The sequence below is a fragment of the Bombus vosnesenskii genome, unplaced genomic scaffold (assembly GCF_011952255.1).
Source record: "Bombus vosnesenskii isolate JDL3184/JDL3185 unplaced genomic scaffold, Bvos_JDL3184-5_v1.1 scf7180000016263, whole genome shotgun sequence".
NCBI classification, from domain to species: domain Eukaryota; kingdom Metazoa; phylum Arthropoda; class Insecta; order Hymenoptera; family Apidae; genus Bombus; species Bombus vosnesenskii.
Window position 1 is genome coordinate 1,327,204 of NW_022884332.1, and position 23,631 is coordinate 1,350,834.

The following is a 23,631-nucleotide window of genomic DNA, read 5'->3' on the forward strand; positions in this document are numbered from 1 at the left end:
GCCGCGCACAGATGCAGCTGCAGTTCGAAATGCGAATTATTTGATAATAGACAAACAACGAAATCTACCATCTGCAGAATCAACCTGTCGTTTTAGCGACCCTCCCCGTCGTTTGCGTGGAAGTCTATTTCAATATGTTGTGACGACGTGTCAGCGCATATTTGAGACGATCTGACGAATGTTACTGGACGATGGGTCGGATGTCAAAAGCAACGCGTCCGTTCATCGTCGATTTTGCGTTTGTTCCTGACGGCGCTTACACAGCCGTTTCGGATCATCTGGCACCGTACGATATATTTTAGTCGCAAGACTCGAAACTTATATTTGACTTATTCGTTTCGGGAAAAATAATTCATGCGTTTAAATTATAGAGCTAAAAACGTGTGATCTATTGTTCTTTGGCGTTCGATGATTAATTTAGAAAATTTCAACAGGATAAATTTCTCATGATTTTTAGGAACAGAACAGGATACTCTTTTAAGGTATCGAGTTAATTAATAATTAAATGGATCTTTTAGAGACTAAGCGATTAAGTCTTCGATAATTTATTTATTGAAGGAATCGAGATTTTCGTAGTGAAATTCGTGCAATTAACGTCAAAATACCTGGATACTTAGTCGCTTTAACGTGGTACAATATAATCTAATAAAACAATGTGCATATTAATCATCGCCTGGAAAGATTGTAATTAATATCACGATAATTTCGATCGCGATAATAACGCGATTGACATATTTTAATAGGCGACGAAGAAACTTCTTAATGGACGCGAGAACACTGAAGATTAAGTTACTCGGAAAATTGTTGTTTGATACTGTTAAACAGCTGGAAAATTACGCGCCTGAGTAACTAAAGTAAACGACGCTGTCTCGAAACGCTTAATAACTGTAACTGCGTGTTTCGTTGTACTGCTTCTACCATTTAACGAGTTTCTCCATTAATAGTACGATACATACATATGCGTGTCACGTTTCGCACAGTGTCGCGATGCTGCTTTTTCCACCTGTGAAGTTAAAAAAGGTATCAGATCGAAACGTATCTTCTCGTTAATTCTTTTCCTCTAGGAAATAGTATTTTGTCGTCAACTGTTTTAATTAGCTCGTTCGTTACGCAATTCTATCGAGTCTTTCACGCGCGAACATCTTTTCGACCGTAGGGAAATTTTTCCTGATTATTTATAATCGAGAAGCATTTTCGTATGTTTATGTATAAAAGACACAATGCACAGCAGGCCAACTTTACAGAAAAGAGATACATCTGTCTTTTGGTTAATTGATAACTTCGTCGCGTATATATGCAGCGTCGAGCACGAAAGAGTCATTATACGTTATCTGAATAAAAAATAGCTCGACCTGTTCGTTATGAAAATTTTTTTAGCGTAAAAACCAATGAATATTCTACGTGCCAAGAGCCGACAGTTTAGAGCCATCACGTAGTATTAAGTTGTCAGAAAAGTTTCTTTCGTTTTATAAGGAAATAATAGACGCACAATGTTTTTCGTTTTATATTAGTTTATTGAATTATGCACGAACGTGACAATAGAAATATAACGAAATGGATCATACCTAATTCGATAAAATAATATAAAACAGAAATTGTTGTTCGTCTATTATCACCTCATGAAACGAAAGAAACTTTTCGGACAACATAGTACATAGAATTCAACGATTTAAACAAAAACCTACGACGTTGCTGTCGTAGAAACCTTTAATTCCAAACTTTTAATATACAGATATATTTTATTTTATTTTATGAGGCCAATACACGTAATCGCGAACGCTTCTCGTTAATTTGGCTGGCCAGACCAGCGAGAAAGTCCAAAATGTAGGGGATGAAAAGGGCAAGAGAAGGATAAAGAGGTAAAGGGGGACTCGTTCAAACGCAAATTATCGCCGGCTCCATTTCCATTTTACGAACAATGCACAATGAACCGCGCCGGAAATAAGAATGAGCTTTCGCCCATTCATGCGTATGTACCGCCCTTCCCTGTCTTCTCCATCTTTCCCTTGCTCCCTTGCTTCTTTTTCTTCTTCTTCTTTTTTTCTCTCGTTCTGCCTCACGATCAGAAGCACTTACTGGTCTACGAGGAGAATCGGGTTTCCTTGATGACAGAGAATTGTCTTGCACTTTGCGCGCACTCTTCGCCTTCAGGATGCTCCTGAGATTCTCCAGAAGCCCATTTACGAATGCATTCGAAGAATAACTCCCCTCCTACGACTCTTTTCTTGGAGAGTATTGCGTTCGCATTGTACGGTAATACCGGCCAGCAGTTTGTATTCTTGTACCTAATATCTGCGTCTTTTGTAGGGGAGTAATGCAGCGCAGGAATATACTGTAGTTATTTCTATTCTTTATTACGTTCAAACAAGGAAATTTATTAAGTTTGTTGTAAGAAAGTAGACGTTGTAACACCGCAACGTTAATTGTTACGATAAAAAAACAGAGCGATAAGATATATTTTTACGATTAAGGTTGTATTTTCGACCAATCGCGAGGAAACACGTCAACGGGAGTCGTAAATTCCCGTTGCGATTATAATAATCGACACCACGAGTTGATCGATCCCCTGATTTCCGTTAAGATAATAGGGGTAGTTGAGAGGGTATAACACTGTGATTCACAGGGTTATAAAATTGATATTTTTCCCACTTAAGTTACACCGTTGCTTATGATATATATCGTCGACAATGATTTAGCGTATAGAGACGCGATGCAATGGCACACTATAGAGTTTTGTTGTAGTAGACTAACCCCTTACTGACATGTTGACTTTTCTAGCGTTGTATAATAAGTAAAGTTCAGTGACGATGCTGTGTCGAAGGAAAGCCAGCGATGGGTGTGTCTAGCGCACGGAACCATCGGATTTGTTCATGACATTTCTGGTCAGGAAAGTGAGGGCAGTATACATTGCTTCTGATTGGATAAACCAGGGTTGGTGGACTAGGAAGGGTCTTAGCCGCCCTCGATAGGAAGTTGCTAGTGGGAAGCATCGTACGTGAGAAAAACTAATTTTCCCGTGTCAAGCCGTAATAGAGAAGAATCTTTAGAAAATGATTTAGAAACAAAGATATTTGTTCGGTCTGAAGGACCTCAGCTAGCAATGACGGATCCTTAAGACTATTGAGGGTACGCAGTAAGGATGAGCGGACATCTGATTTCCGTCTGGCCCGCGGTGTGTGGCTTGGTTTAGATAGAGTGTCATCCGACGTAACAAAGGTAATCAATTAATTGCTAGTCGATTCGTTTGTCACGTGGTCGTGACTCGTGAATAATATCGACGTTATGCTTCCTAACGCGACACGGTCCGATTCTCTTCGTGATTATCAAAATCATCTGTTTATTGATAAATGTCGCGACTAATTACTAGCAGGTACGCTTAATTATTAACGATATGAATGATAGCGAATAGCGAAAACAGGAACTTTTCAGACAACTTGATACCTGATATTTTCAAACAGATGTAAGTCTGTTTAAATTTTCTCAGATATACGGGTGAAACTGTATTCTTTTAGCAAGTGCAAAGGGAAGAAAAGTTATGTTTTCATAGGTGTACAGTAGAATGAACTCTTAATTTTTCTCAATGGAATTTGTTTCGTACATAACATATGTATCCTTGGATACTAAATTAAGTATATAAATTTCTATTACGATTCCTTCTGCGGTAAAACATTCTATTTAATATATCGAAAATAATGCTCGAATCTAAGTGATTTATAGTTTCGTCGCTACGGATATTTATTACGGCTGTGGACAGAGAAAGAGCGCGTTCTTTAATTCCCACACACACACATTATCTATTAAGGTATTTTTTATTATCACAAATTCGTTGCACGAAAGGAAATAATTAATTACCACGTCCCGCATCAAAAGATTCGGGACGACAGCGAAAAATTTTCGCCCGTCGACCAGCCATGAGCGATATCTTCCCAAGTCGTAAGTTCTCTTGGCAGTCGCCCGATCTGAAATTGCGCGGCTGTCTCTCCCATTCTTCGCAGAAAAGAAGATCCATCGAGGAAACACAAGCCAGACGATGGCTCCCACGATTTCTACGCACTGTTAGATCAAATCGAGAATCGTTTCATCGAGATATAATCGCGGTTAATACGTATTCTGCCAAAAATTGCGTTTCCCGTGTGTGCTCGTTCGTGTATTATTCCATCGGTTCATCGTCGAACATTTTTGGCAATTTTCCGATCTTCCTTTCTTCGCAGAACCCTGTCCCTTGCTTTTCCCTCGCGAACGAAAAGATTGCAGGGGATAAAAAAGGAAAGAGAACTGGTAGAGAATTTCTTCTCGTCTTCGTCCCTGCACCCAGCGTTTTTGTCCTCGATCCATCCGCTTTCACTCTTTTGCAAACATCCTTCGCTTCTTCCGTTCCTCGTTTCTTTCTGATTCCATTTTCTTCCCGAATTTCGTATACAGAGTCACAAAACACGTAGAGAATATGTTTCTATGGTCACCCGAGGCTTATTTTTCAAGTGGAACAATTTTATATCGCGTTGGAAGTGTACTAGCATCGATAAAGACTTCGTGTTTTTCATTGCAACGCGAAGGAACGAAACTATGTAGATATTACGTTGAGTGATAACAGTTTCTTCAAGCATATCTTAGAAGGATACAAGTATTGATACTTTTATATAAAATCCATTTAATCAGGTGAATCTCGTTCGTCTGATTTTTCCGTAGATGTATATCTTTCGTTAAGGAAACACTTCAATGCGTGTATTTCTGCTTTCTGTAAATAATATTCGCAGCACTGCTCGAAATACATGTACAGTCGAAATGCTACTCTCTTATTTTGTTCGGTTCGCGGATCTCAGAGCGAGAAACACAAAGTACGAATGATATACGCAGAGAGATTCGTCAGCTGACTCATCGACATCGGTATATTTCGTAAAGTATTTCGAGCGTAAAATGAAATTGTTCGTAAATTGCGATATGAGCCTCGGACGATATTTTTACGCAGAAACCTCTTTCTGTGTTTCGATACCTACGACTAACCCCATAAAAATATCCTCTACATATTTTGCGACACCCTGCATGGATAACATTCTCGTTTCTCCTACTCGATGAAATCCGGCGTACGCAACTTTTTCAGTTTCTCTACAACTCGTTGTATTCGTCTCGTTCTACCTCGCGCGTTTTCCCTTTCCACCATCAAATTTCTCTCCTTTGTTCGTTTTCCTCTTCTAGCTTCTTGGCTTCGGCCAATATAGAGAACACGCGTCTCTTGCTTCCATAATGAAATTCGACTTCCTTTCAAGCTTGCCCTCTCTGTTGTCTCCTCTTCTACATCTTCTTATTCTTCTTCTTCTTCTTCTATACTCGTTCGACGATACGATGGAAGACCAGGCAAATAACCCGAGCTTCGACAAAGCTTACTCGCGGAGGAACACCGTCCCAGGAGATATCGTCTCGTCCTTAGATCAACGTCGTCGAAGGAATTGTTACTGACAATAAGAAGATCACGAGAACGAGTCCCCTTCTTCTGACGAGCCGAATTCGCGAAATTTGCACCAGCTCCATCTCGCGACTCTTTACTGCGGTAACATTAGGAGCTTTGGTACGTTTGGTACGAGGCGATACTTGAAAAATTGCAAAGTTCAATAACAATGAGCGTGATCGATACCGCCTTCTCAAATTTCTTCTCTTCTTTTTAGAAATCGCGATAGTCAGGAAATAATTGAAACAGAGTTAGTTATCTGTCTGTTTCGTGTCAAATTACAGAAATATCAAATAAATATCGTCTATGTTTAAACATTCTTGAGGCGATACTTGAGAAATTGCAAAGTTCAATAACAATGAGCGTCATCGATACCGTCTTCTCAAATTTATTTTCTTCTTTTCAGAAATTGCAATATTCAGGAAATAATTGAAACAGAGTTAGTTATCTGTCTGTTTCTTCTTAAATTTATTTTCTTCTTTTCAGAAATCGCGATAGTCAGGAAATAATTGAAACAGAGTTAGTTATCTGTCTGTTTCTTCTTAAATTTATTTTCTTCTTTTCAGAAATCGCGATAGTCAGGAAATAATTGAAACAGAGTTAGTTATCTGTCTGTTTCTTCTTAAATTTATTTTCTTCTTTTCAGAAATCGCGATAGTCAGGAAATAATTGAAACAGAGTTAGTTATCTGTCTGTTTCTTCTTAAATTTATTTTCTTCTTTTTAGAAATCGCGATAGTCAGGAAATAATTGAAACAGAGTTAGTTATCTGTCTGTTTCGCGTCAAATTATAGAAATATCAAATAAATATCGTTTTTGTTTAAACATTCTTGAGGCGATACTTGAAAAATTGCAAAGTTCAATAACAATAAGTGTGATCGATATCGTTTTCTCAAATTTCTTTTCTTCTTTTCAGAAATCGCGATAGTCAGGAAATAATTGAAACAGAGTTAGTTATCTGTCTGTTTCGTATCAAATTATAGAAATATCAAATAAATATTATGTTTAAACATTTTTACGAGTATTTTACGACGTTAATATTCCACAGATCCAGTGTCAATTTACTTCAAACTGTAATTAGATATATTAAAATACTTCTAAACTAATATAATGCGGTAAACGTGCGACGTGACATAACACAGCACAATACATCACGAAAGAATAGAATTCGATAACTACCATTCAAGAACTAACTCAGCCTCACGCTACGCATTCTAACGAAGGAAACGTGCAATCACGTCTCCTTGGATGCTCGCGCAATCGTCTTTTGTACCGTAATTTCACTCGGAGCTCAATCATCCTCAATCAAATCTCAATCGCTGACAAAAAGATCACCGATAATTCCCATTGCCGCATTACGTATTACAACTTTAAAACGTATCGATATTCCTGAATATAAAATACGATTGAATTATAACAGTCGTCAAACACAGAAGTAAATTTTGATATACTCTTGAAACGAAAAAATAGCGGATCGATAGATGAATCGATCAATTACTGCTATCAATCGCTCGTTACGTGCAAACGCTTCCCCTTAATGCCGTGAAGTGTACACACTTGAATCGACGAAGCGTTCCTTCGTTTCCGACCGAGAAGTATCTTGCATCCTCTCGATTCCATCGACAGAGCAATTAAATTCACGCTGTAAATCATTGCTTCCAACAATCGTCCCTTCTTCCATCCAGATCCAACGATTTTGCGTAAATACGGCGATCCCGGCGAGGTCATTCGAGTGTGAAACGCGAATCACGTTCCCTAATTGGCAGCTTTTTTCCCGTGGTAATTGGAAGCAGCGGTGAAGCATCCTCGGAAGGATCTCGAATCGAAAAAGACGCGGCCAAGGGAACTTGTACGAAAACGGCGAGAGGCAACAAAACGGAACGACTTTTTATTGCTGGAATTGGAAACGGCGGAGAGGATTCTGTCGATTTGACGGCGAGCCATTCTCCAGATTTCGATCAGACTACGAAACGGTAAACTAGCAAAGGGAAACTTTGTAACGATGTTAATACCGAAGGTTTAACGCTGGATCGAACCAGTTGCCCGGATAGTGGGTTTCAGAATTTTATGAAGATTGAAACAAAATTATACATAGGACGTTCTAGTTCCTTTTGATCAAGCTTGCACAGTTTCTATACCCGGAAAAGTATTTTTTAAGGACCTTAAAGTTTCGTTAAGAGGAGTAATGAGAATACAAAACAAGAAAAGAACTACGTTTTAGCGTCTTACGGTTCATCGAAACTGAACAAAGTAGAATTTAAAGTGACCTTCGTAAAGTAATACATTTTTCACTGTCATTGGTCTTACAACTACTATTATATCAGGTATATCGATTTTCGACTCATTCTCCGCTTCTACAGAGTCGTTGTTACTTCTGGCCTGTCTTGGCATATTAATATTTTCCACGTGAATATCGCGTGAAATCGAAGTTTCACCGAATTCAAAACAACAAACGACGAAATTACTACTCCAACGAATTGTAGTACTTGCGCTACGCTATTCCACCAAATGACTTCTTTTATTTCATTTACAATAGTTACAAAGGTTCTCAAGGATTTCCTTTGATCTAGCCAGAACGATAGAGCTTAACTCCTTTGTTGTCCAGATTTTCAACAATTCGACAGCGCGTTCTATTGCGAGGCAGTTGGAAACGTTTTTATCAGAAATCCTCGATAAGAGGAAAAGAGGTTTCGGGTACTAGAGGATCGAATCGCCGTAGTTTCTTCGCCCCGCAGCTGAGCTCGGTCATGTAACTGGGATCATTCCCATTTAACGACCGGCCGTTTCAAGATTGCAAAATGTCGCGGACAGTTCTGCTCTTCTACCGTATTTATACGAGATTTCACACGCTATTAACCAGATCGACAAGACTGCGAAAGACTGTAGCGAAAAGACTGAACAGAGATTCGTCGACGTGATTCGATCGAACATTCGAAAAGCCCGCCCTTTCTCGATCGCTCACTGGATTCAATTAAATCCCTTTATTGCAACGACATGTATTTTAGAAGATAATGTGTGTTGGGTTGGTACGTATGAAACGTCGTTTCTTTTTCAAATGAAATTTTAATTGCGCGTATTTCTTTCGAAATATATTAAACGTCAAAGTAATTTCCGCGTGATTTGTCGTACTCTTCAGGCGACTAACTGTATAGTTTTATTATTTAAAATATATAAGAAAGGTCAAGTCTACGATTAAAGAATTCTTGGAACGAAGTAATATTAGCGTTTCTTCATTTATTGCTTCTGTTAGAATAATTTATGCTTTAAGCGGTTGTGTAGGTAAAATAGAAGATAAAAATGAAATTCATGTTTGCAGTGCCTTTCGCGGTTCTTATATCAATTTTAAATTTACATGGAGAAGTCACAGGGATATTCTAATTATTCGTAACGCTAATAACATTTTGACATTTATTTCTATAAATTTCTTTAATATTGAATATGCGATACGTGAGTTCTAAGGAATACCTGCTTTTTTACTTTCATTTGATATCGTATCGCATAAAATTGAAATTTTGAAGAAGGTTTCACATACATAAAGCTAATATATCTGTAACACCTTGTCGTGTTATCCATAATTCTTATTTGATTAAAACGTAGTACTTTAATTCTCTTTATAATTCCTCGCGAACAATCGACTTTCTCTGACAGCAATATGCGAATTAATTTTTCAACTTTCTGCATCAAATTACAGCTGAACATTTTTCGTTACGGGAAATAGCTTTGTACGAACTTCAAACGCTCGATACAAAGGCGAACGTAAAACATAATTACATCAGGCGCTCTGCGATGAGAACACTCGCGCAAATGGTTCTAGTCCGGTCTGACGGAATCGATTCGAAAATTAATTATTCACAGAGTCGAACAAAGAGAAATGATTTATCATAAAGATAATATTGCCTTTCGTTTCAAATAGATTTTTATTCTCATCGCTGAAGAACATAAGCATAATCAGATCTATATAATCTTCTTCGTGCAACATACAATTATTGCTGCGTTATTAACGTATCTATTCGAGCCAAAGAATATAGAATGAAAATACCAACGTAGTATGTGTATCGTCAGAAGAAATTGCAAGTGACAAGGAGATGGCAAAAACTGCTAAATCTCGAACGAGTTGGTTGTATGCGCGTTCGACGCTTTAGGCTGACGATAGAACAACTCCAAAAGGATTTGAGTGCATGGACCTTTGTTTCTGAGAAATTAATCGAGAAATTGCATTCGTGCTGCAGTAACTTCTTACGTTTCAAATGACTGCGTTTACTATTTCCGCTAGTAGAATTGTACAAATACGCATATTAATAATCGAAAATTGATGAAAATAAATTATAGAAAATATACAATATATAATTTATAGAATATATAATTACAGAAAATATAGAATATAAAATATAGAAAATATAGAAATATAGAAAGTAGAAGAAACATAATGATAATATTAAAAGAATTCACGAAGAAGGATGTAAGAGGAACTTATTAATTTCTCGGCGATAAAGGGCTATACACTCCAATACTCTTAGGGTCTTTTTATCATCAACTAAAAAACATCGAACGCACACACAGCCAGCTGATTCGAGATTTCGCATTTCTTGCCGCGTGTTTGCGAATAAAAATCTAATCTTCAAGTGCTTAAAAAGTTGGTGAAAATCGTATAAAATTCTAATTCAAAATTTTTAATATACCAATATAAATCACACTGCTTGGAAGAAATCACAAGACTACTTCGAAGTTACAAGATTACGAAGAATTTATAAAAACATTTCAAAAGTAGTGGAGATTTCTACGGATTCTAGTAGTATGGGATCTCGAAAGTCAGACAACCCTGCTGTCGCGCGAGCTTGGAATCATCACGAAAACTTTCATCGTTACAAGATCTTGGGGCTTCGACCGCTGAGAATGCAGAGCTTCGCTTTGATCGCTTTCGGCCACAGTGTACGGTACTTTGAATCAAAAACGTGAAATGTTATTGAGCCATCCAAGAACCTTTATGCACAGGTTCCTTAATACTAACATAGGAGCCAAGAAAAGATAAAGATCAGAGTCACTAAGGTCACCAAATATGATAACTTACGATTTTCGATAGTCACCGAGTCATTGTCCAACGATCTGGAACAAGTTTCGATCTCTGTCCAAAGATCCGAATCTCGTTCTTTTCTTCGACGCGAAATCTGACGTCTATCGAGTCCTCGTGCAACGATGTCTGGAATTAACCAACCGGATATCTTGTTATTTGCTAACTTTCAAACAAAACTGCGTCGATTCTTAAGTTGTCACGAAGAAAATCTGTAGCGACGCAAAAACTTAAGCCGCGATATTACGTCCTTATAGCTTTTTACGTAGTACATCAAACGCGATTACACGTAGCTCTAGCGATCATTTTTCTTGGACGTAAACTGTCACGTTCAAGAAAGTCAGGAAATGTAACAAGAAATTTGGGAACCGCGCCGTTACGATCACTTTGCCATTTGTCTTTGCCAAACGATTCAAGGTTTTTGCGATGGTCAACAACGGTAGGACGATCTTCATAAAGTTGTGCACGCTTGTTGACAACCGCGACAAATTCCAGTTACCATTTTTACCTCCTGGCGTGTCAGTTTTCTTGCAAAGTCTCTCCTTGTCTTTCTCAGAATTGCCCAACTATGCGAGTCCAGCGCTTAATGCGACACATACCGCGGATATACAAATCGTATTAAGCTTTAAAAATGTGACGAAGTCAAATAATTGAACGTTGTCTAAAACGATTATACAAAACGACGTTTCGCTTAAATATACAATTACGATAAATACACAAATGTAGTACCTAAATAGTCTAGAGTAAGGACAAGAAAGGATGTTCCATTTGAAGCGAAGTTTAGTTTCATTTTAACAAGCAATACCCAATGCAAGAACTGACTACAATATCTTCGTACGTCTTATTCTAACACTCGGCTCTCAACGTTTGTTTTACCAGGTCAAAAAATGCCGACCCTCGATCCTCGCACCCTTCTCCCACTCCTTTACTCATTTAGCTTTGACGTCACCAAGGCATACACTCTTACTTACACACTCTCTCACTTTCTCTCTTTCTCAGCGCTCTTACGATTCTTAGTTTATACTTTAAATTTACAACTAGTACTATCCCGAGGAAACTCGAACTTAAATATATTTTGATATTACACAAATGTAGTATCATGAGTGCTTAGGCTATAGATGTCGCTGCTGGGTACGACCGCTTTTCTTCTCATTTTTGTATCGTGGATGAAAAATCGGACTCCGGTCGCCGGGATTCGAGAACCCGGGTTCCGAACGTTCGTAACCTAAGGAGCTAACCACTGCGCTGCCGTCGTCCGTCTCTATTAGTTAGTGGCGAGTGGTGGTGTTTGCTATCGAGTGCCACCACAGGCCTTTTTTCCACAATACTACACAAATATACAATTGAAATAGAAAGAAAGGACTCTTTTTTCGTCCATAAGCCTGTGCTAACCATAGCTTTATAATTTTTGGGAAAAATCGACATGTTCTAAAAATACGGAAAAGGGGTGATTCTACGCGAAAAAAAGAAGTCGAAAATATAGAATAAAAATTTAAAAATTTAAAACTTTAAAAAATTAAAAAAGTAACGTCAATCGAGACAACGATCTACAGTGAGATCCGTTATAACGAGACGCGATAAAGTGCACGCGTACCGAGCGAAAATTCAAAGTCGAATTTCTCGAAAACAAAGCCTCGAACGACAAATTTTTATTCTATATTTTCGACTTCTTTTTTCGCGTAGAATCACCCCCTTTCCGCTTGTACCACCAGTTACCAACCACTCTGTATATTTTAGGTATATCGTTTACCATTTCGAGAAGGTTGAACCGGTTTGCGGATCGTGACATTCTGTTTATATTAAGCGGAATAGTTTTAGTAGATAAAATAATAAAATACCACCGTCCTAAAAAATAATTCATTCTTCCAATTAATTCTTGCGAGTATCTGAAAATCGATCCTCTGTGAAACGTGTCACTGCCCTGGAAACTGACGTTTGATGAAGCCAGTCGTTTGACAAAAAGAAACGATGCTGGAAGGCGAGGGAGAATCGCGACTACGAGAATCGCGATTACTATTTCCACCAGGCGAAACTTTTCTTCAATTCTCCCAGCAATTATCTAAAGTTCCGTTGGTCGATGCTTTTCATTCTTATTCGCAGATATTTCCTAGGTTAAACTTTTCTCTGTACAATGATCGCCGGCGACCTCGTTTCGTTTATTGCTCGCATCGCAAATCGACGGGGCGGAGTTCGCGAAACTTTCATTTAAACCGTCGGCCTTTACCCCGAATACACCGCGATACGGAACGAACAATGTCCATTCTGTCTTCGAGGCGAACGATAATAAATTACGAGCTTCAGGCCGAAATCATCGTCCGTTCCGACCGAATGAATCGGTGAAATCAATTTCATTCTGCGGGCTCCGTTTCTCTACGACTCGATCGATCTATAAAGTTTATGCAGTAAAAGACATATCGCCTCTTTTTAATCGTAAAGCGCAATAGGAACTTCGTTTTAATACCAAGCCTCATTCTACGATATTTAAGTAGGATAAGGTTCTCTTCGTTTTATGTAATTTTAACGAACGTTACTGGCAAATATTATTTCACCGAGATACGCTTAATTATTTTTGAATTTTTTACTTTCACGGTCCACTAGCTAGTTTTAAAAAGTTAAGAATCAATAATTTCCAAGAATCGCTGTTTCCATACCATGAAATATACCTTGTACAAAGGGAAGTAAAGTCAGCGTAGACGAAATTCGTCCGTGGCAATCGTACGATCGAAAACAAGTCTCCTGATGAAAATCGAGGCTTCGAAACGAACATAATACACGAAATGACTACAAAAGCGACACAGCGTAATGTATCGTATAATTGAAGACCATAGAGCAGACACGATAGATCACGTTATTTCGTTGTTCGTACAAGAGCAATTTTAAAATACCACTGCTCTGTCAAGCAATAAACTATTATTAAATTATCAAATATTTCCATAAATTTATCGTCTATCGACCAAAGACTTATATTTTTCTATCGAGCAGATTGTTCCTCCTTTCAACTATGTTACATTAAAACATACATCCTTTCAGCTACCAAGTAACGAGTTTGACGAAATATCACGAGAATTGGAAAATCAGAAACATCGTACGTACCACATTTTTCCCGTGTAAACGGACAAACGGAAACGGACAAATGAAGCACATTTCACGACGAGTAAGTCATCGGACACCATCTCCGTGTTTTTCACGCGACTCTAATTGCACGATCAACGTGAAAGAAGTGGAACATGACAGAGGATACGTAACGGGAGGGGAAACCGAGATATCGGTGCGTCGCTCGGTATTTGCATACAATGCACCGCGATGCGTTGGCCAGACAATGCTGGATCGGCCCTTCTTTTTTTTTTTTTTCTTTTCTCTCGTTCGAACGAGAACAAGGCAGGTAGAGAGGACAGCGGCGTGTTCGTGGTGGCGTAACGTAAATCATATCTCTAAATAGATTCGGATCGGGTGGTGGAGTCGGGACTACCATAAACAGCAGAACGGATCCAATCTGACCTGGAATCGTATCCGAATCAGTCACGGGATCGCGTGTACCGAGCTGGCCAATTTTGCAACATAATTACTCCAGTCCCTCGACTGTATCGATTCTTTCCGAAGGCCATTTGATTTGTGATCGCTGCTGTTCCCTGTTTCACCTTAATTCGCGTAGCTATGATCGCGATTCCTCTTTGACTTTTACCGGAATATAAAGCACTCGAGCCTGTCGTCTTAAACTTCAAACTGGAATTTATTGCTCGAATTACAGAGATACCGTAATGGTAGCGTGCAAACACTATTCTTTACTCAGAATGAAAATCATACTGTTGAGAATAATGCTACTTTATTATTTTAACTCTTTGCGATCAGCGGTATTTTCCAATCTTCGTCTTACTACGGAGCGCGTTGATTTCAGCAGTCACTGCCGCCAGAACAGTACGATCGTGTAATGTTTCGCTATATCGGTATTTTACCAACAAAATGGAATAGAATAAGATATTTATATAATATATACTATGTTATATCGAAATTATTATTATTTATTTACAATGATCACGGTATATGTACAATGCGCGATACAGGGGAGTTCGTTGAGTTCAAGACACGTGAGCTCCTCAATATTTAATCGATATCGCGGATATCGTGACAGCGACCATACTCGAATCCACGCCATGCCACACTACCTGACGATGAACCTTTAGACTTTGACCTTACCTTTGCACATGGCCCAACACCAAACTTTCCCCATCACGTAGGGCACTCAGGATCCTCTCCTCGCCCTTTAACTCCAACAAACTCGACATATAAAACTGCGAGCATTCGACCACGAGACTAGTCTTGTGTACAGTTTTGGCCGTGATTTGAACAACTATTTTAACTTCGCTACTTCATTGTAATATCGTACTTGATCATGTTCGTGAATAAAAGCTTAGAAAATTATAAAAGCACAGTCAACTTGAGTTATAGCTCAGCTACTCCTTTTTTTAGCATTAATTTTACGTGACAATATCGTTGAGGATCGATCGTCTTCTTCATTTTCTGTCGCGATACGTGTACACTTTAACGTTCCATACCGTAATCGTCAGAAACTCGCGACAATATAAATTATTACGTTCCTATGTACGAAAATCGGCGACGTCGAACCACGCTCGATATAGGAGCGCAAAGGTTTAAAACAGTGTTCGGTTCGTTCGTATTAAAATTTTGCGACACAAACACCCTGGACAATTACTTCGGCAATTTTCCCCGGATTACGACTGAATATCGTGGAACGATTTAATCAACCAAGAATGTCGAATCATCGATTTCCGTTGACGTTCGCGTAAATTCGATGTTTACGAGGATGGCGATAGAATCGCGGAATTTCCAGTCGGACTGGAACGTAGACGAACGGTAGGAAAAGCGATAGAAATAGAAAGTAAAAGGGACAGTCGGCGGGCGGCGGGTAATTTTTATTCGAACAAAAAGCTTAATCGACGCGTGCAGGATGGACCAATAAAATCGCAATCACGGCGCACCGTTCGTTCGCTGGGAACGCTTGGTAATCATTGCAATTGCGATTCGTTTGTTAAACGAATTTGGAAAGAGAATACGGGGGGACCAATTGTTCGCCGCTGCTCACGTTAAATACGCCAGCTAATTACCAATTAAGCGCTGTACACAAAGCTGCGTGGCGCGCGGCAGATGTTGCTGTTTCCAGGACCGATTCATTTACTCTGTATGCGCATAAATTACGGAAAAACGTAATTCGCGATGCCGCGACAGCGTGAGTCGTTTGGCCGATCGGCGATCCCGATTCTTTTGTCAGTCGATAAAAACCAGCCGAACCTGGAATCTAGTTGCGTATCCAAGGGATTTCGCTCGATCGCAAATGCTTACTCGATAATGCTCTTTTCATACTTATCTCGAGAATCGTTCGAATTTTCTGTGCCGCGTGCTCGGTGGTTCGTTATGCAAATCGCCGCGCTCGTGCAACGTTCGCGTAGAATTTCAATAAATCCGATAGCGAGAAACATCGAAATTTAAATGTTTTTTGAAATCAAATTTGAGATTCGTCGCAGCCGACCGTTAAATCCTACGGTTTCACGATAATGACTGTGAATCGCGTTCGATATAATATTTAATTAATCTTTTGCGATTAATCCCCAATACTTTGCACCCGTTAGCAATACTAAAGATACGCGGCACGATTAAGTGAAATTTATAAGCATTTAAACGTGTATAATAATTTAAAATCTAAGACTACTTGCGCGAGTTCGTATCGATACGAGTTACCAATATTGAGAAATCCTTTCTCAATTCTTTTAGTACCAGAAGCAAAATCAAGACTCAAATTAAGAAACAATCGAGACTGTAATGTCTGGTATTTAATATCAGAAGTTGATGCAATTAAAGAATCAAATATTTAATCCACCTTGAATCTCAGAAGTGCCTCAGAATCAAACGCTTAAGGCTGCGAGAACAATGAAATATTTAGTACATCCCACGGGTCTGGAAAATTTTAAGACCTCGGGATATCTCAGAGGCTACGAATGTCTTTGGAATCCAACTATCTTGGACGTCTAGTGGATTCTAGATGATCTCAAGAATTTGGCCAATGTCAGGAGGCCTGGAAGATTCCGAGGATCTTTGCGATCCTGATGACCCCAGATATCTCTGGGAATAGTACGATCTTGAGGTTTGAGGGTTTCTTGGGTTTCCACGCGGTTATCGGATTTTGAGCAGTCTAGATAGAACTGAAGTTATCTACATCGGATTACACGAGCCTGCAAGCATTTATATCGTACACCACGTGTCGGAAATCTCCTACATCGAACTACACAAATCTCGCAACTGTAGCAACAACTGCGTTACCTCGTATGATATTGGAAATAGCTGAAACATCTATCTACACTCAACATTATTATGTATCGTTAAAATAAACGTAATTTATTTAAATATAAGTAAAATAAATAGAAAAAGAACTAATATTCGTTGTTATGTATGGTTAGACTCGTGGTGGACGGCGAGATGTGTTGTTGGTTAAAATAATAAGGAGACGTGTTGTTGGTTAAAGTAATAAGGAGACGAGTTAATTCGATTAACTATATTTACAGATATTATGAAATGTAGAATACAAAGTTAATCGCAAGCGTTGCTCGCTTGATGATACTCGTTATAAGATTGCGCGATACTGCGGTACTGATACTGATTGTCATGCTGATTCGTTACACAGATTCGTTATACCTATTCGCCCGACTGACTGACTGACTGACTGATATTGACTGGCGCGACTGACTGTGTCTGGAGGACATGGTCGTCTATTTATACTGGTCGAGGGGGATATCGAAAGGTTTGAACTTGTCGCAGGTTGTAGGTTGCGCGTAGCAGCGAAATTGCTTTGTCCAGTGTTTGTTTATTACATTATGTGCGTCGTGCAGTGTTAATCCTCTGTGGCAAAACAACTACGTGAGGCATCTTCGTATAGAAACGTTCTAAGACGCATTAGTACAGGTTGGACGTATTACAAATTCAATACGTTTGCATAATTTTGTTTGAAGCCTGTTTATTTTCGTATGATAATCATAAATAGATAAGTCAACCGAGGTATATACTTATTAAAATATAGAAGTTTACTCCGCTACTTTTACTTGATCACGCAACCTACAATGTCCAGATATTTATATTTCCTTTGTCTTCGTAATAAATTCGTCGAGCCAAGTCGATCATGTTCCCAATCTATTCGATGTTAAAAATCTAATATAATTTTTATTAAGGACATATAATCGTACAATAAATTAAAATAATATCTTCTATATCTACGTAAAATTATATTTTTACGATACCCAGAAATATCCTGAAAATACCAACAGGCTGTACTCATAACGCATTTCCCCGCGAACTGCCATGAATTACCATTCATAGCTTTCTCCTCGCGCCAGCGAAACGCGATTTAAGGTCGAGAAGAATTTCTCGTTGGACTTAAAAGAGAACGTAGTCAGAGATGCGTTCGCAGTGGCGCCAAGTCTCGATGGAACCCGTTTACGGAACGTTTATGGGATTTCACCAGCATGCAGAGTGACAAATACTTACGAGTTAAAACGACAGCCTAAATCTTTTTCGGGAATTGAATTTCACAAAAGTGCGTGACCCATCCGCTACGGCTGTAACCGGGACAATTTCAAGGAAAACAAGTTTCAAGATATTTTTACGAGTTTCTTCGACTGTGAAACTCTCAGAAATTCTTTCGTTACGATTTGATGCACAGCTGACGTTACCGAACCTTCTTTTTTTCATCGTATAAATGCACGTGCAAAAAATTTATTGGAACGAATAAACAATTTACTAAGAACAAAGAAAAAAATATAATGTCGTTGGTTCGATGATATTTCTAATATTTACCGTTTATTGTTTGTGCGTAGGCGTGGGATCTAAATATGGCGATACATGGAACTAAATAAAATTTGCTTCGTTAGTTCGAATTATGACTTTAATGGCGCCTATTAAAATATTTTACGGATCGTACGGGTCATCGTTTTATTATTTCTGTCAGCGGGTAATAAAATTTCATGGAGCTTATGGCAAATTACCTTAATGGCCGTAATTTCGATTATCCACGACAGAAACCATACTGCATAAAACCTTCTTTAACGTGAACGAAACCGTACGTGTCCCCCGATAGATCGCATAAAATATGCAAAAGGAAAACCGATCAAGGGACACTCGCAATTATGCTTCAATTAGTTTCAGTAGCTACACGCGTATGCATTTCATAAATGCAAAATTCCTCGATGCTCCACTTTCACGTCGTATGCAGGAAATTTGCAAATTTCTTTAATTAGAATTCCAAGCATCAAAACGACGGCGTGTAAGTGCCACAAACACGAATATTACAAATTCATGCGCGTAATCGCAGAGACGCGTCTCTGATTACTGCGAAAAGTGACGCATATGTTGCGTCGTCTTAATTATTTCGAATTTCGCTACTGGACTCTCATAATCGGTAAAATAACTCCTGATGTCATTTTTTACTTTATATTTTTGTATGTTTCGATAGACGAACTTAGAAAAATAAACAAAATGAAATTATTAGTTAAAATAAAAATAGGTGTTTCTATCGAAGAAAAAGGAATAATTTAAAGCTATTTTAGCTGTTAAGCTATAGTCTACTTTTAATCGATATCGAATCAATTTCAAACATGACGAACAAAACTTTGACCAAATTACATAAATATAAATTCATATATCGAAAATTATTTTAGAAGATCAAAGATAACCAGATCTCCTATAGAATATCAATCTTTTTTTACGCAACGATTCCTCAAAGCGACTGATAATGTTATTGGTCGTTTAACAAACAAAATAACGCAGTATTAAACAGTAAAAGTAATACGATTATTCCATGTTTGGCCAGGCCACAAAAGACATCGAACGCATCAGCAGGGATTTTCATTTCAATAGAAGGATTATGTGGTCGCATCGCTATGTAAATAAATAGCTCGATCCTCCGGAGGATCGTTCTTGTTGGTTTGTCCAACAAAATTGTATTTCGATTGGAAACATTTTCGAATCTCGTCTGTGAAATATCAATTAAGTCAACCATTTTCATGAAACGAATCGACGATGGCTAACCGTATCTGGAACTGTTATATTTCAATCCCCATCTTATTATTCTAAATTTATTATTACACCTAAAAGATAAATATATATGTTTTATTGTTTCTTAAAATATTGAACGCAAGGCGAGAAACCATGCATACAAACTTGTGATTATTTCTGATGTTAGAAAAATGCAATTAGATCGGAAACGATGGAAAGGACGTAGTAGGGTTAAAAAGAAACAACTTTGAATCTACTTTGTTACTTCTTCCTCTGATTACCTATAATATGGCTTTGGAACAAATTCTAGAAGATTATTTAGAGAGAAAATACTTCTTTCCGGATCGAAATGAGTTTGTTCTGCTTGACTGGAAAAAAAGTTGATATCGGAAAAGGAATTTCCTTGAGAAGTTTACACTTTGATCGATACCTTCTTTGAAGAAGAAAATATGTTGCTGTATTCTGTCTGGTTCTTTGAACCTGATGATATTTTAAGATGTTAAGATTTCTTTTCTTTAGCTAATACCTTGATAATTATTTTAGAAATAACAATATACAATAATAATATGTAAATAATAATAAATAACATTTAGATTGTAATTTATACACCAATAAATAACGTTAGACTTTTGAGAATTTTGCTGATAAGAGGAAAATGTTTACTTATTTGAAAATAAAGTTAACTTAGCTTAGACCGATTACTTGGTCGATTAAAACCCAGCTAAGTTTCGATAATTACGATTAATATTTCATTGCCAATGATTCGACGCTGTTCCAAAGTTTCTCATTCTTTCGCTTGTTCTTAGTATTAAACTTCAAAATCTGAAACGTAAAGACTTGCAACTATAACAACGATTGAAACGAAAAAGAAAAATTATGACTTCGTATAAGATTACAGAATAATGTGATATAATAATTTTCCTGATTGTCCCTCGGTGACGAGCAAGCACAATAACAAAAACACAATGTCAGAAAAAAAGAAAGTTTTAAAGAAGAAAGATGAAATTTCTACACATTCGGACACAAAATAATTTGTACGAGGATATGCAGGACACGCTGCTGCATAGTTCGCATTTATCTAATAAGCAAGGTATATGCAAGCGATAATCGCTCCACAATTCCGTCATTTCCAAAAACCAAATGCAAATTATTCTCTTCTTTCGCATCTCGAAAAATTTCCATCGAAACGATAGATTTCTACGTTCCGAATAAATGTTGACCCTTTTCTAATTTAACGTTCTACCCGATACGGATCGAAGAGGATAATCTATCGCGGTGCCTAGCGCCGACCGGCTGTCATCCCGGCTCGATATTTTAAAAGTTGAAAAACAGTGTCAAAAATAGACGATAGGAGAACAGGGGGAGTAAAAAAGGAGGGAAAAATAGAGACTCGCTTTGAGGGCGACGGGCTGGTTTTTCCGCTTACGTGGGCGCGCTTAATTTGCCCTTTTTACTATCCGACCGTCTTGTCCGCGGTAAAAGCCGCCATGGGAATCGGGAGTGAACTTTTCAATCTCGTGGCGGATTCTTGGCTTCCAATCTGCTCCCAATATCACCGGGTATTCGTCGAGCTTTTGAGTTCCGCCGAGTGAATTCCAAAGCTCCCTCTTCACCCCTTGATTTCGATGCGTCGAGTTTATCGAGCGGATAGAGAATCTCGTTCGTGCCACGTCCCATATGCGCCTCTCCTCCCTCTCTCCCTCTTTCTCCACATACGCATTCATGTATTAGTACATACTCGTTCGTAAGTACCATATGTGAAAGCTTTGACTGATTTGATATCAACGATACACGAAAGTTGCTAATATATGTAAATTAAATGGCAAACTAACGATCTAAAGCGATATTTCTCGTAGAACGTTAACGTTACGTATGTATGTGTCATACGAAACGTGAATTATTCGTCGAAATGGTAGCTGATTATTTAAATGGCTTCTTAATTCTCGCAAATATCAATTTTTCCCCTGCACATACCGAGTTTTAGAGATAAATTTCAACCTGCCGTAACATTCTACGATGGCGCTGCTAAAAGATAAAAGAGCGCTCGTCGGTCTTCCTTTTCCCAATTTTCTAACTAAATGACACTCCTTCGGAGAAAAACGAGTGTACACGCATATACTTTTGAACCGCAGTGTACATTCGAATGTAACGTACGGTGTATCGAGGTCTTATCGCGGACTATCGACACACGAAAATTTCATAGCGAAACTTTGTTCGTCGGCCATTCGATCATACGACGGTTGTAAATTCATTTATATACCTTGGTCGAGCAGTCGAGAAAGGATAACTTTGTGGCGATGCATTGTGATTGGCAAGCATGAACGTACGTGCTATAGAGCCGCGGTGATTTTCACGAGCTTTTTTCTCAACGTTCGGTTCCAACGGATTTATAGTTATGGCATACACGACGTGGATATGGTATCTTCCCTTTTCGACCTTTTTTTCGGCTGGTTTTAATAGCGTAAGGGAATATGTTTCAGAAAAAGAAATATGATATCGGAGCTATCCCTACAGATTTTTTCATCGCTATGATGAGCGTTAATGGTGTTTTGTATTCTTTTAGTTGTTACATCGGAAAGAATTTTTTATCTTTAATTGGTATCGTTGGATCGTAGGTAACTAAAATAATTTGGCTTTAGCTGCTCAACATTGCGGTATTTTTAATTTCAATTTATTTTAATTTCAAAATATTCGATTCTACTTTGTATTTTATATTTTACACGATACAAATTATCGATCTTTTCTATCCCGTATAATATAGATCGGAAATTAAGATTAATCATCGACCTAAATTATTATGGTTCGCCATGATCCCATTCTTTCTTGTCGAATAATATTAGCAAGGTACGACTTTAGAATATTCCAGAAAATATATTGAAATTTTCGAAATATTCGTGTTGTAAAATGCACAGGTAAATAGATACCTCAAACAAATCCCTTTCGTCTCTTGGCTAATACTGTTGCAAAATTTCAACCATTTCTAAGATACTTGCATCTCGCGGTTCGTTAAAAAACACTCTCCCTTTCCCTAAAAAACAATTTCCTTTTATCTCGTGGCTAATACTTTTGCAAAATTTCAACCATTTCTAAGATGCTTGCATCTCGCGGTTCGTTAAAAAACACTTTCCATTTCCTTAAAAAAAACAATTTCCTTTTATCTCGTGACTAATACTTTTGCAAAATTTTAATATTTCTAAGATACTCGCATCTCGCGGTTCGTTAAAAAACACTTTCCCTTTCCCTAAAAAACAATTCCCTTTTATCTCGTGGCTACTACTTCTGCAAAATTTCAATCTTTTCTAAGATACTTGCATCTCGCGGTTCGTTAAAAAACACATCAGTTACGTATGAACGATGAATAATTGACAGGGCGAGATATAAGTTTCGAAAGTCTTGCGGTATCAAATAAAAATTTTAATTAGGAAACTTCATCAATATCCAGATGAACGTGGTAGGGACAAACTGATTCGCGAGAAGCGATTGCACGAGGAACGAAAGATTGAGAACGACGCTGACTAACGAGATTAAGAATTGAATTCGCCGATCCCGATCTAACCTAATTTTGCGCAACGACTCGACCGTAAGAAGCTTCCCTCGACGAGAGCACACGAGAGACGACACACAGGGAATGTTGTAATTCTTATTGGCGGAAAGACACGTGGCTCTAATTAACTTCGTGTCGTCGCCAGGGATTTAATCCCGTGGAGAATCGTTTCATCGACCGAGCAGTAGAAAACGGTAAGACTCTGCATCTTTCGTAATGTCGTGGAACCGCCTATGAAGAGAATTGAAGCGCTTCGAAACGAATTATTCCTCGAAAATACGAATTTTCCCTTTTGTTATACATACAGTGACTATAAAAAAATTGTTGAAAATGACAACGTGAGTTCGCGCTCGCCATCCATGTGCGGATGCGCTAGTTCTATCGTGCAGGTAACCGTTCAAAAAATTTGTTGTGACACGATCACTAGCAGCTGATTTTAACACGTCCATTGGTCATTGCATATTTATTACGTTCAATGTTATATGACAATGAATAACATTTATGTAAATTTATTTATAGT

At 38.2% G+C, this 23,631-nt stretch overlaps 1 protein-coding gene across 1 annotated transcript in view; it reads right to left on the minus strand.

Annotated features, from left to right (window-relative positions):
- The window catches only part of LOC117242137, a 163,774-nt gene that overhangs the window by 87,061 nt on the left and 53,082 nt on the right, over positions 1-23,631 (minus strand). The window lies entirely within an intron of this gene.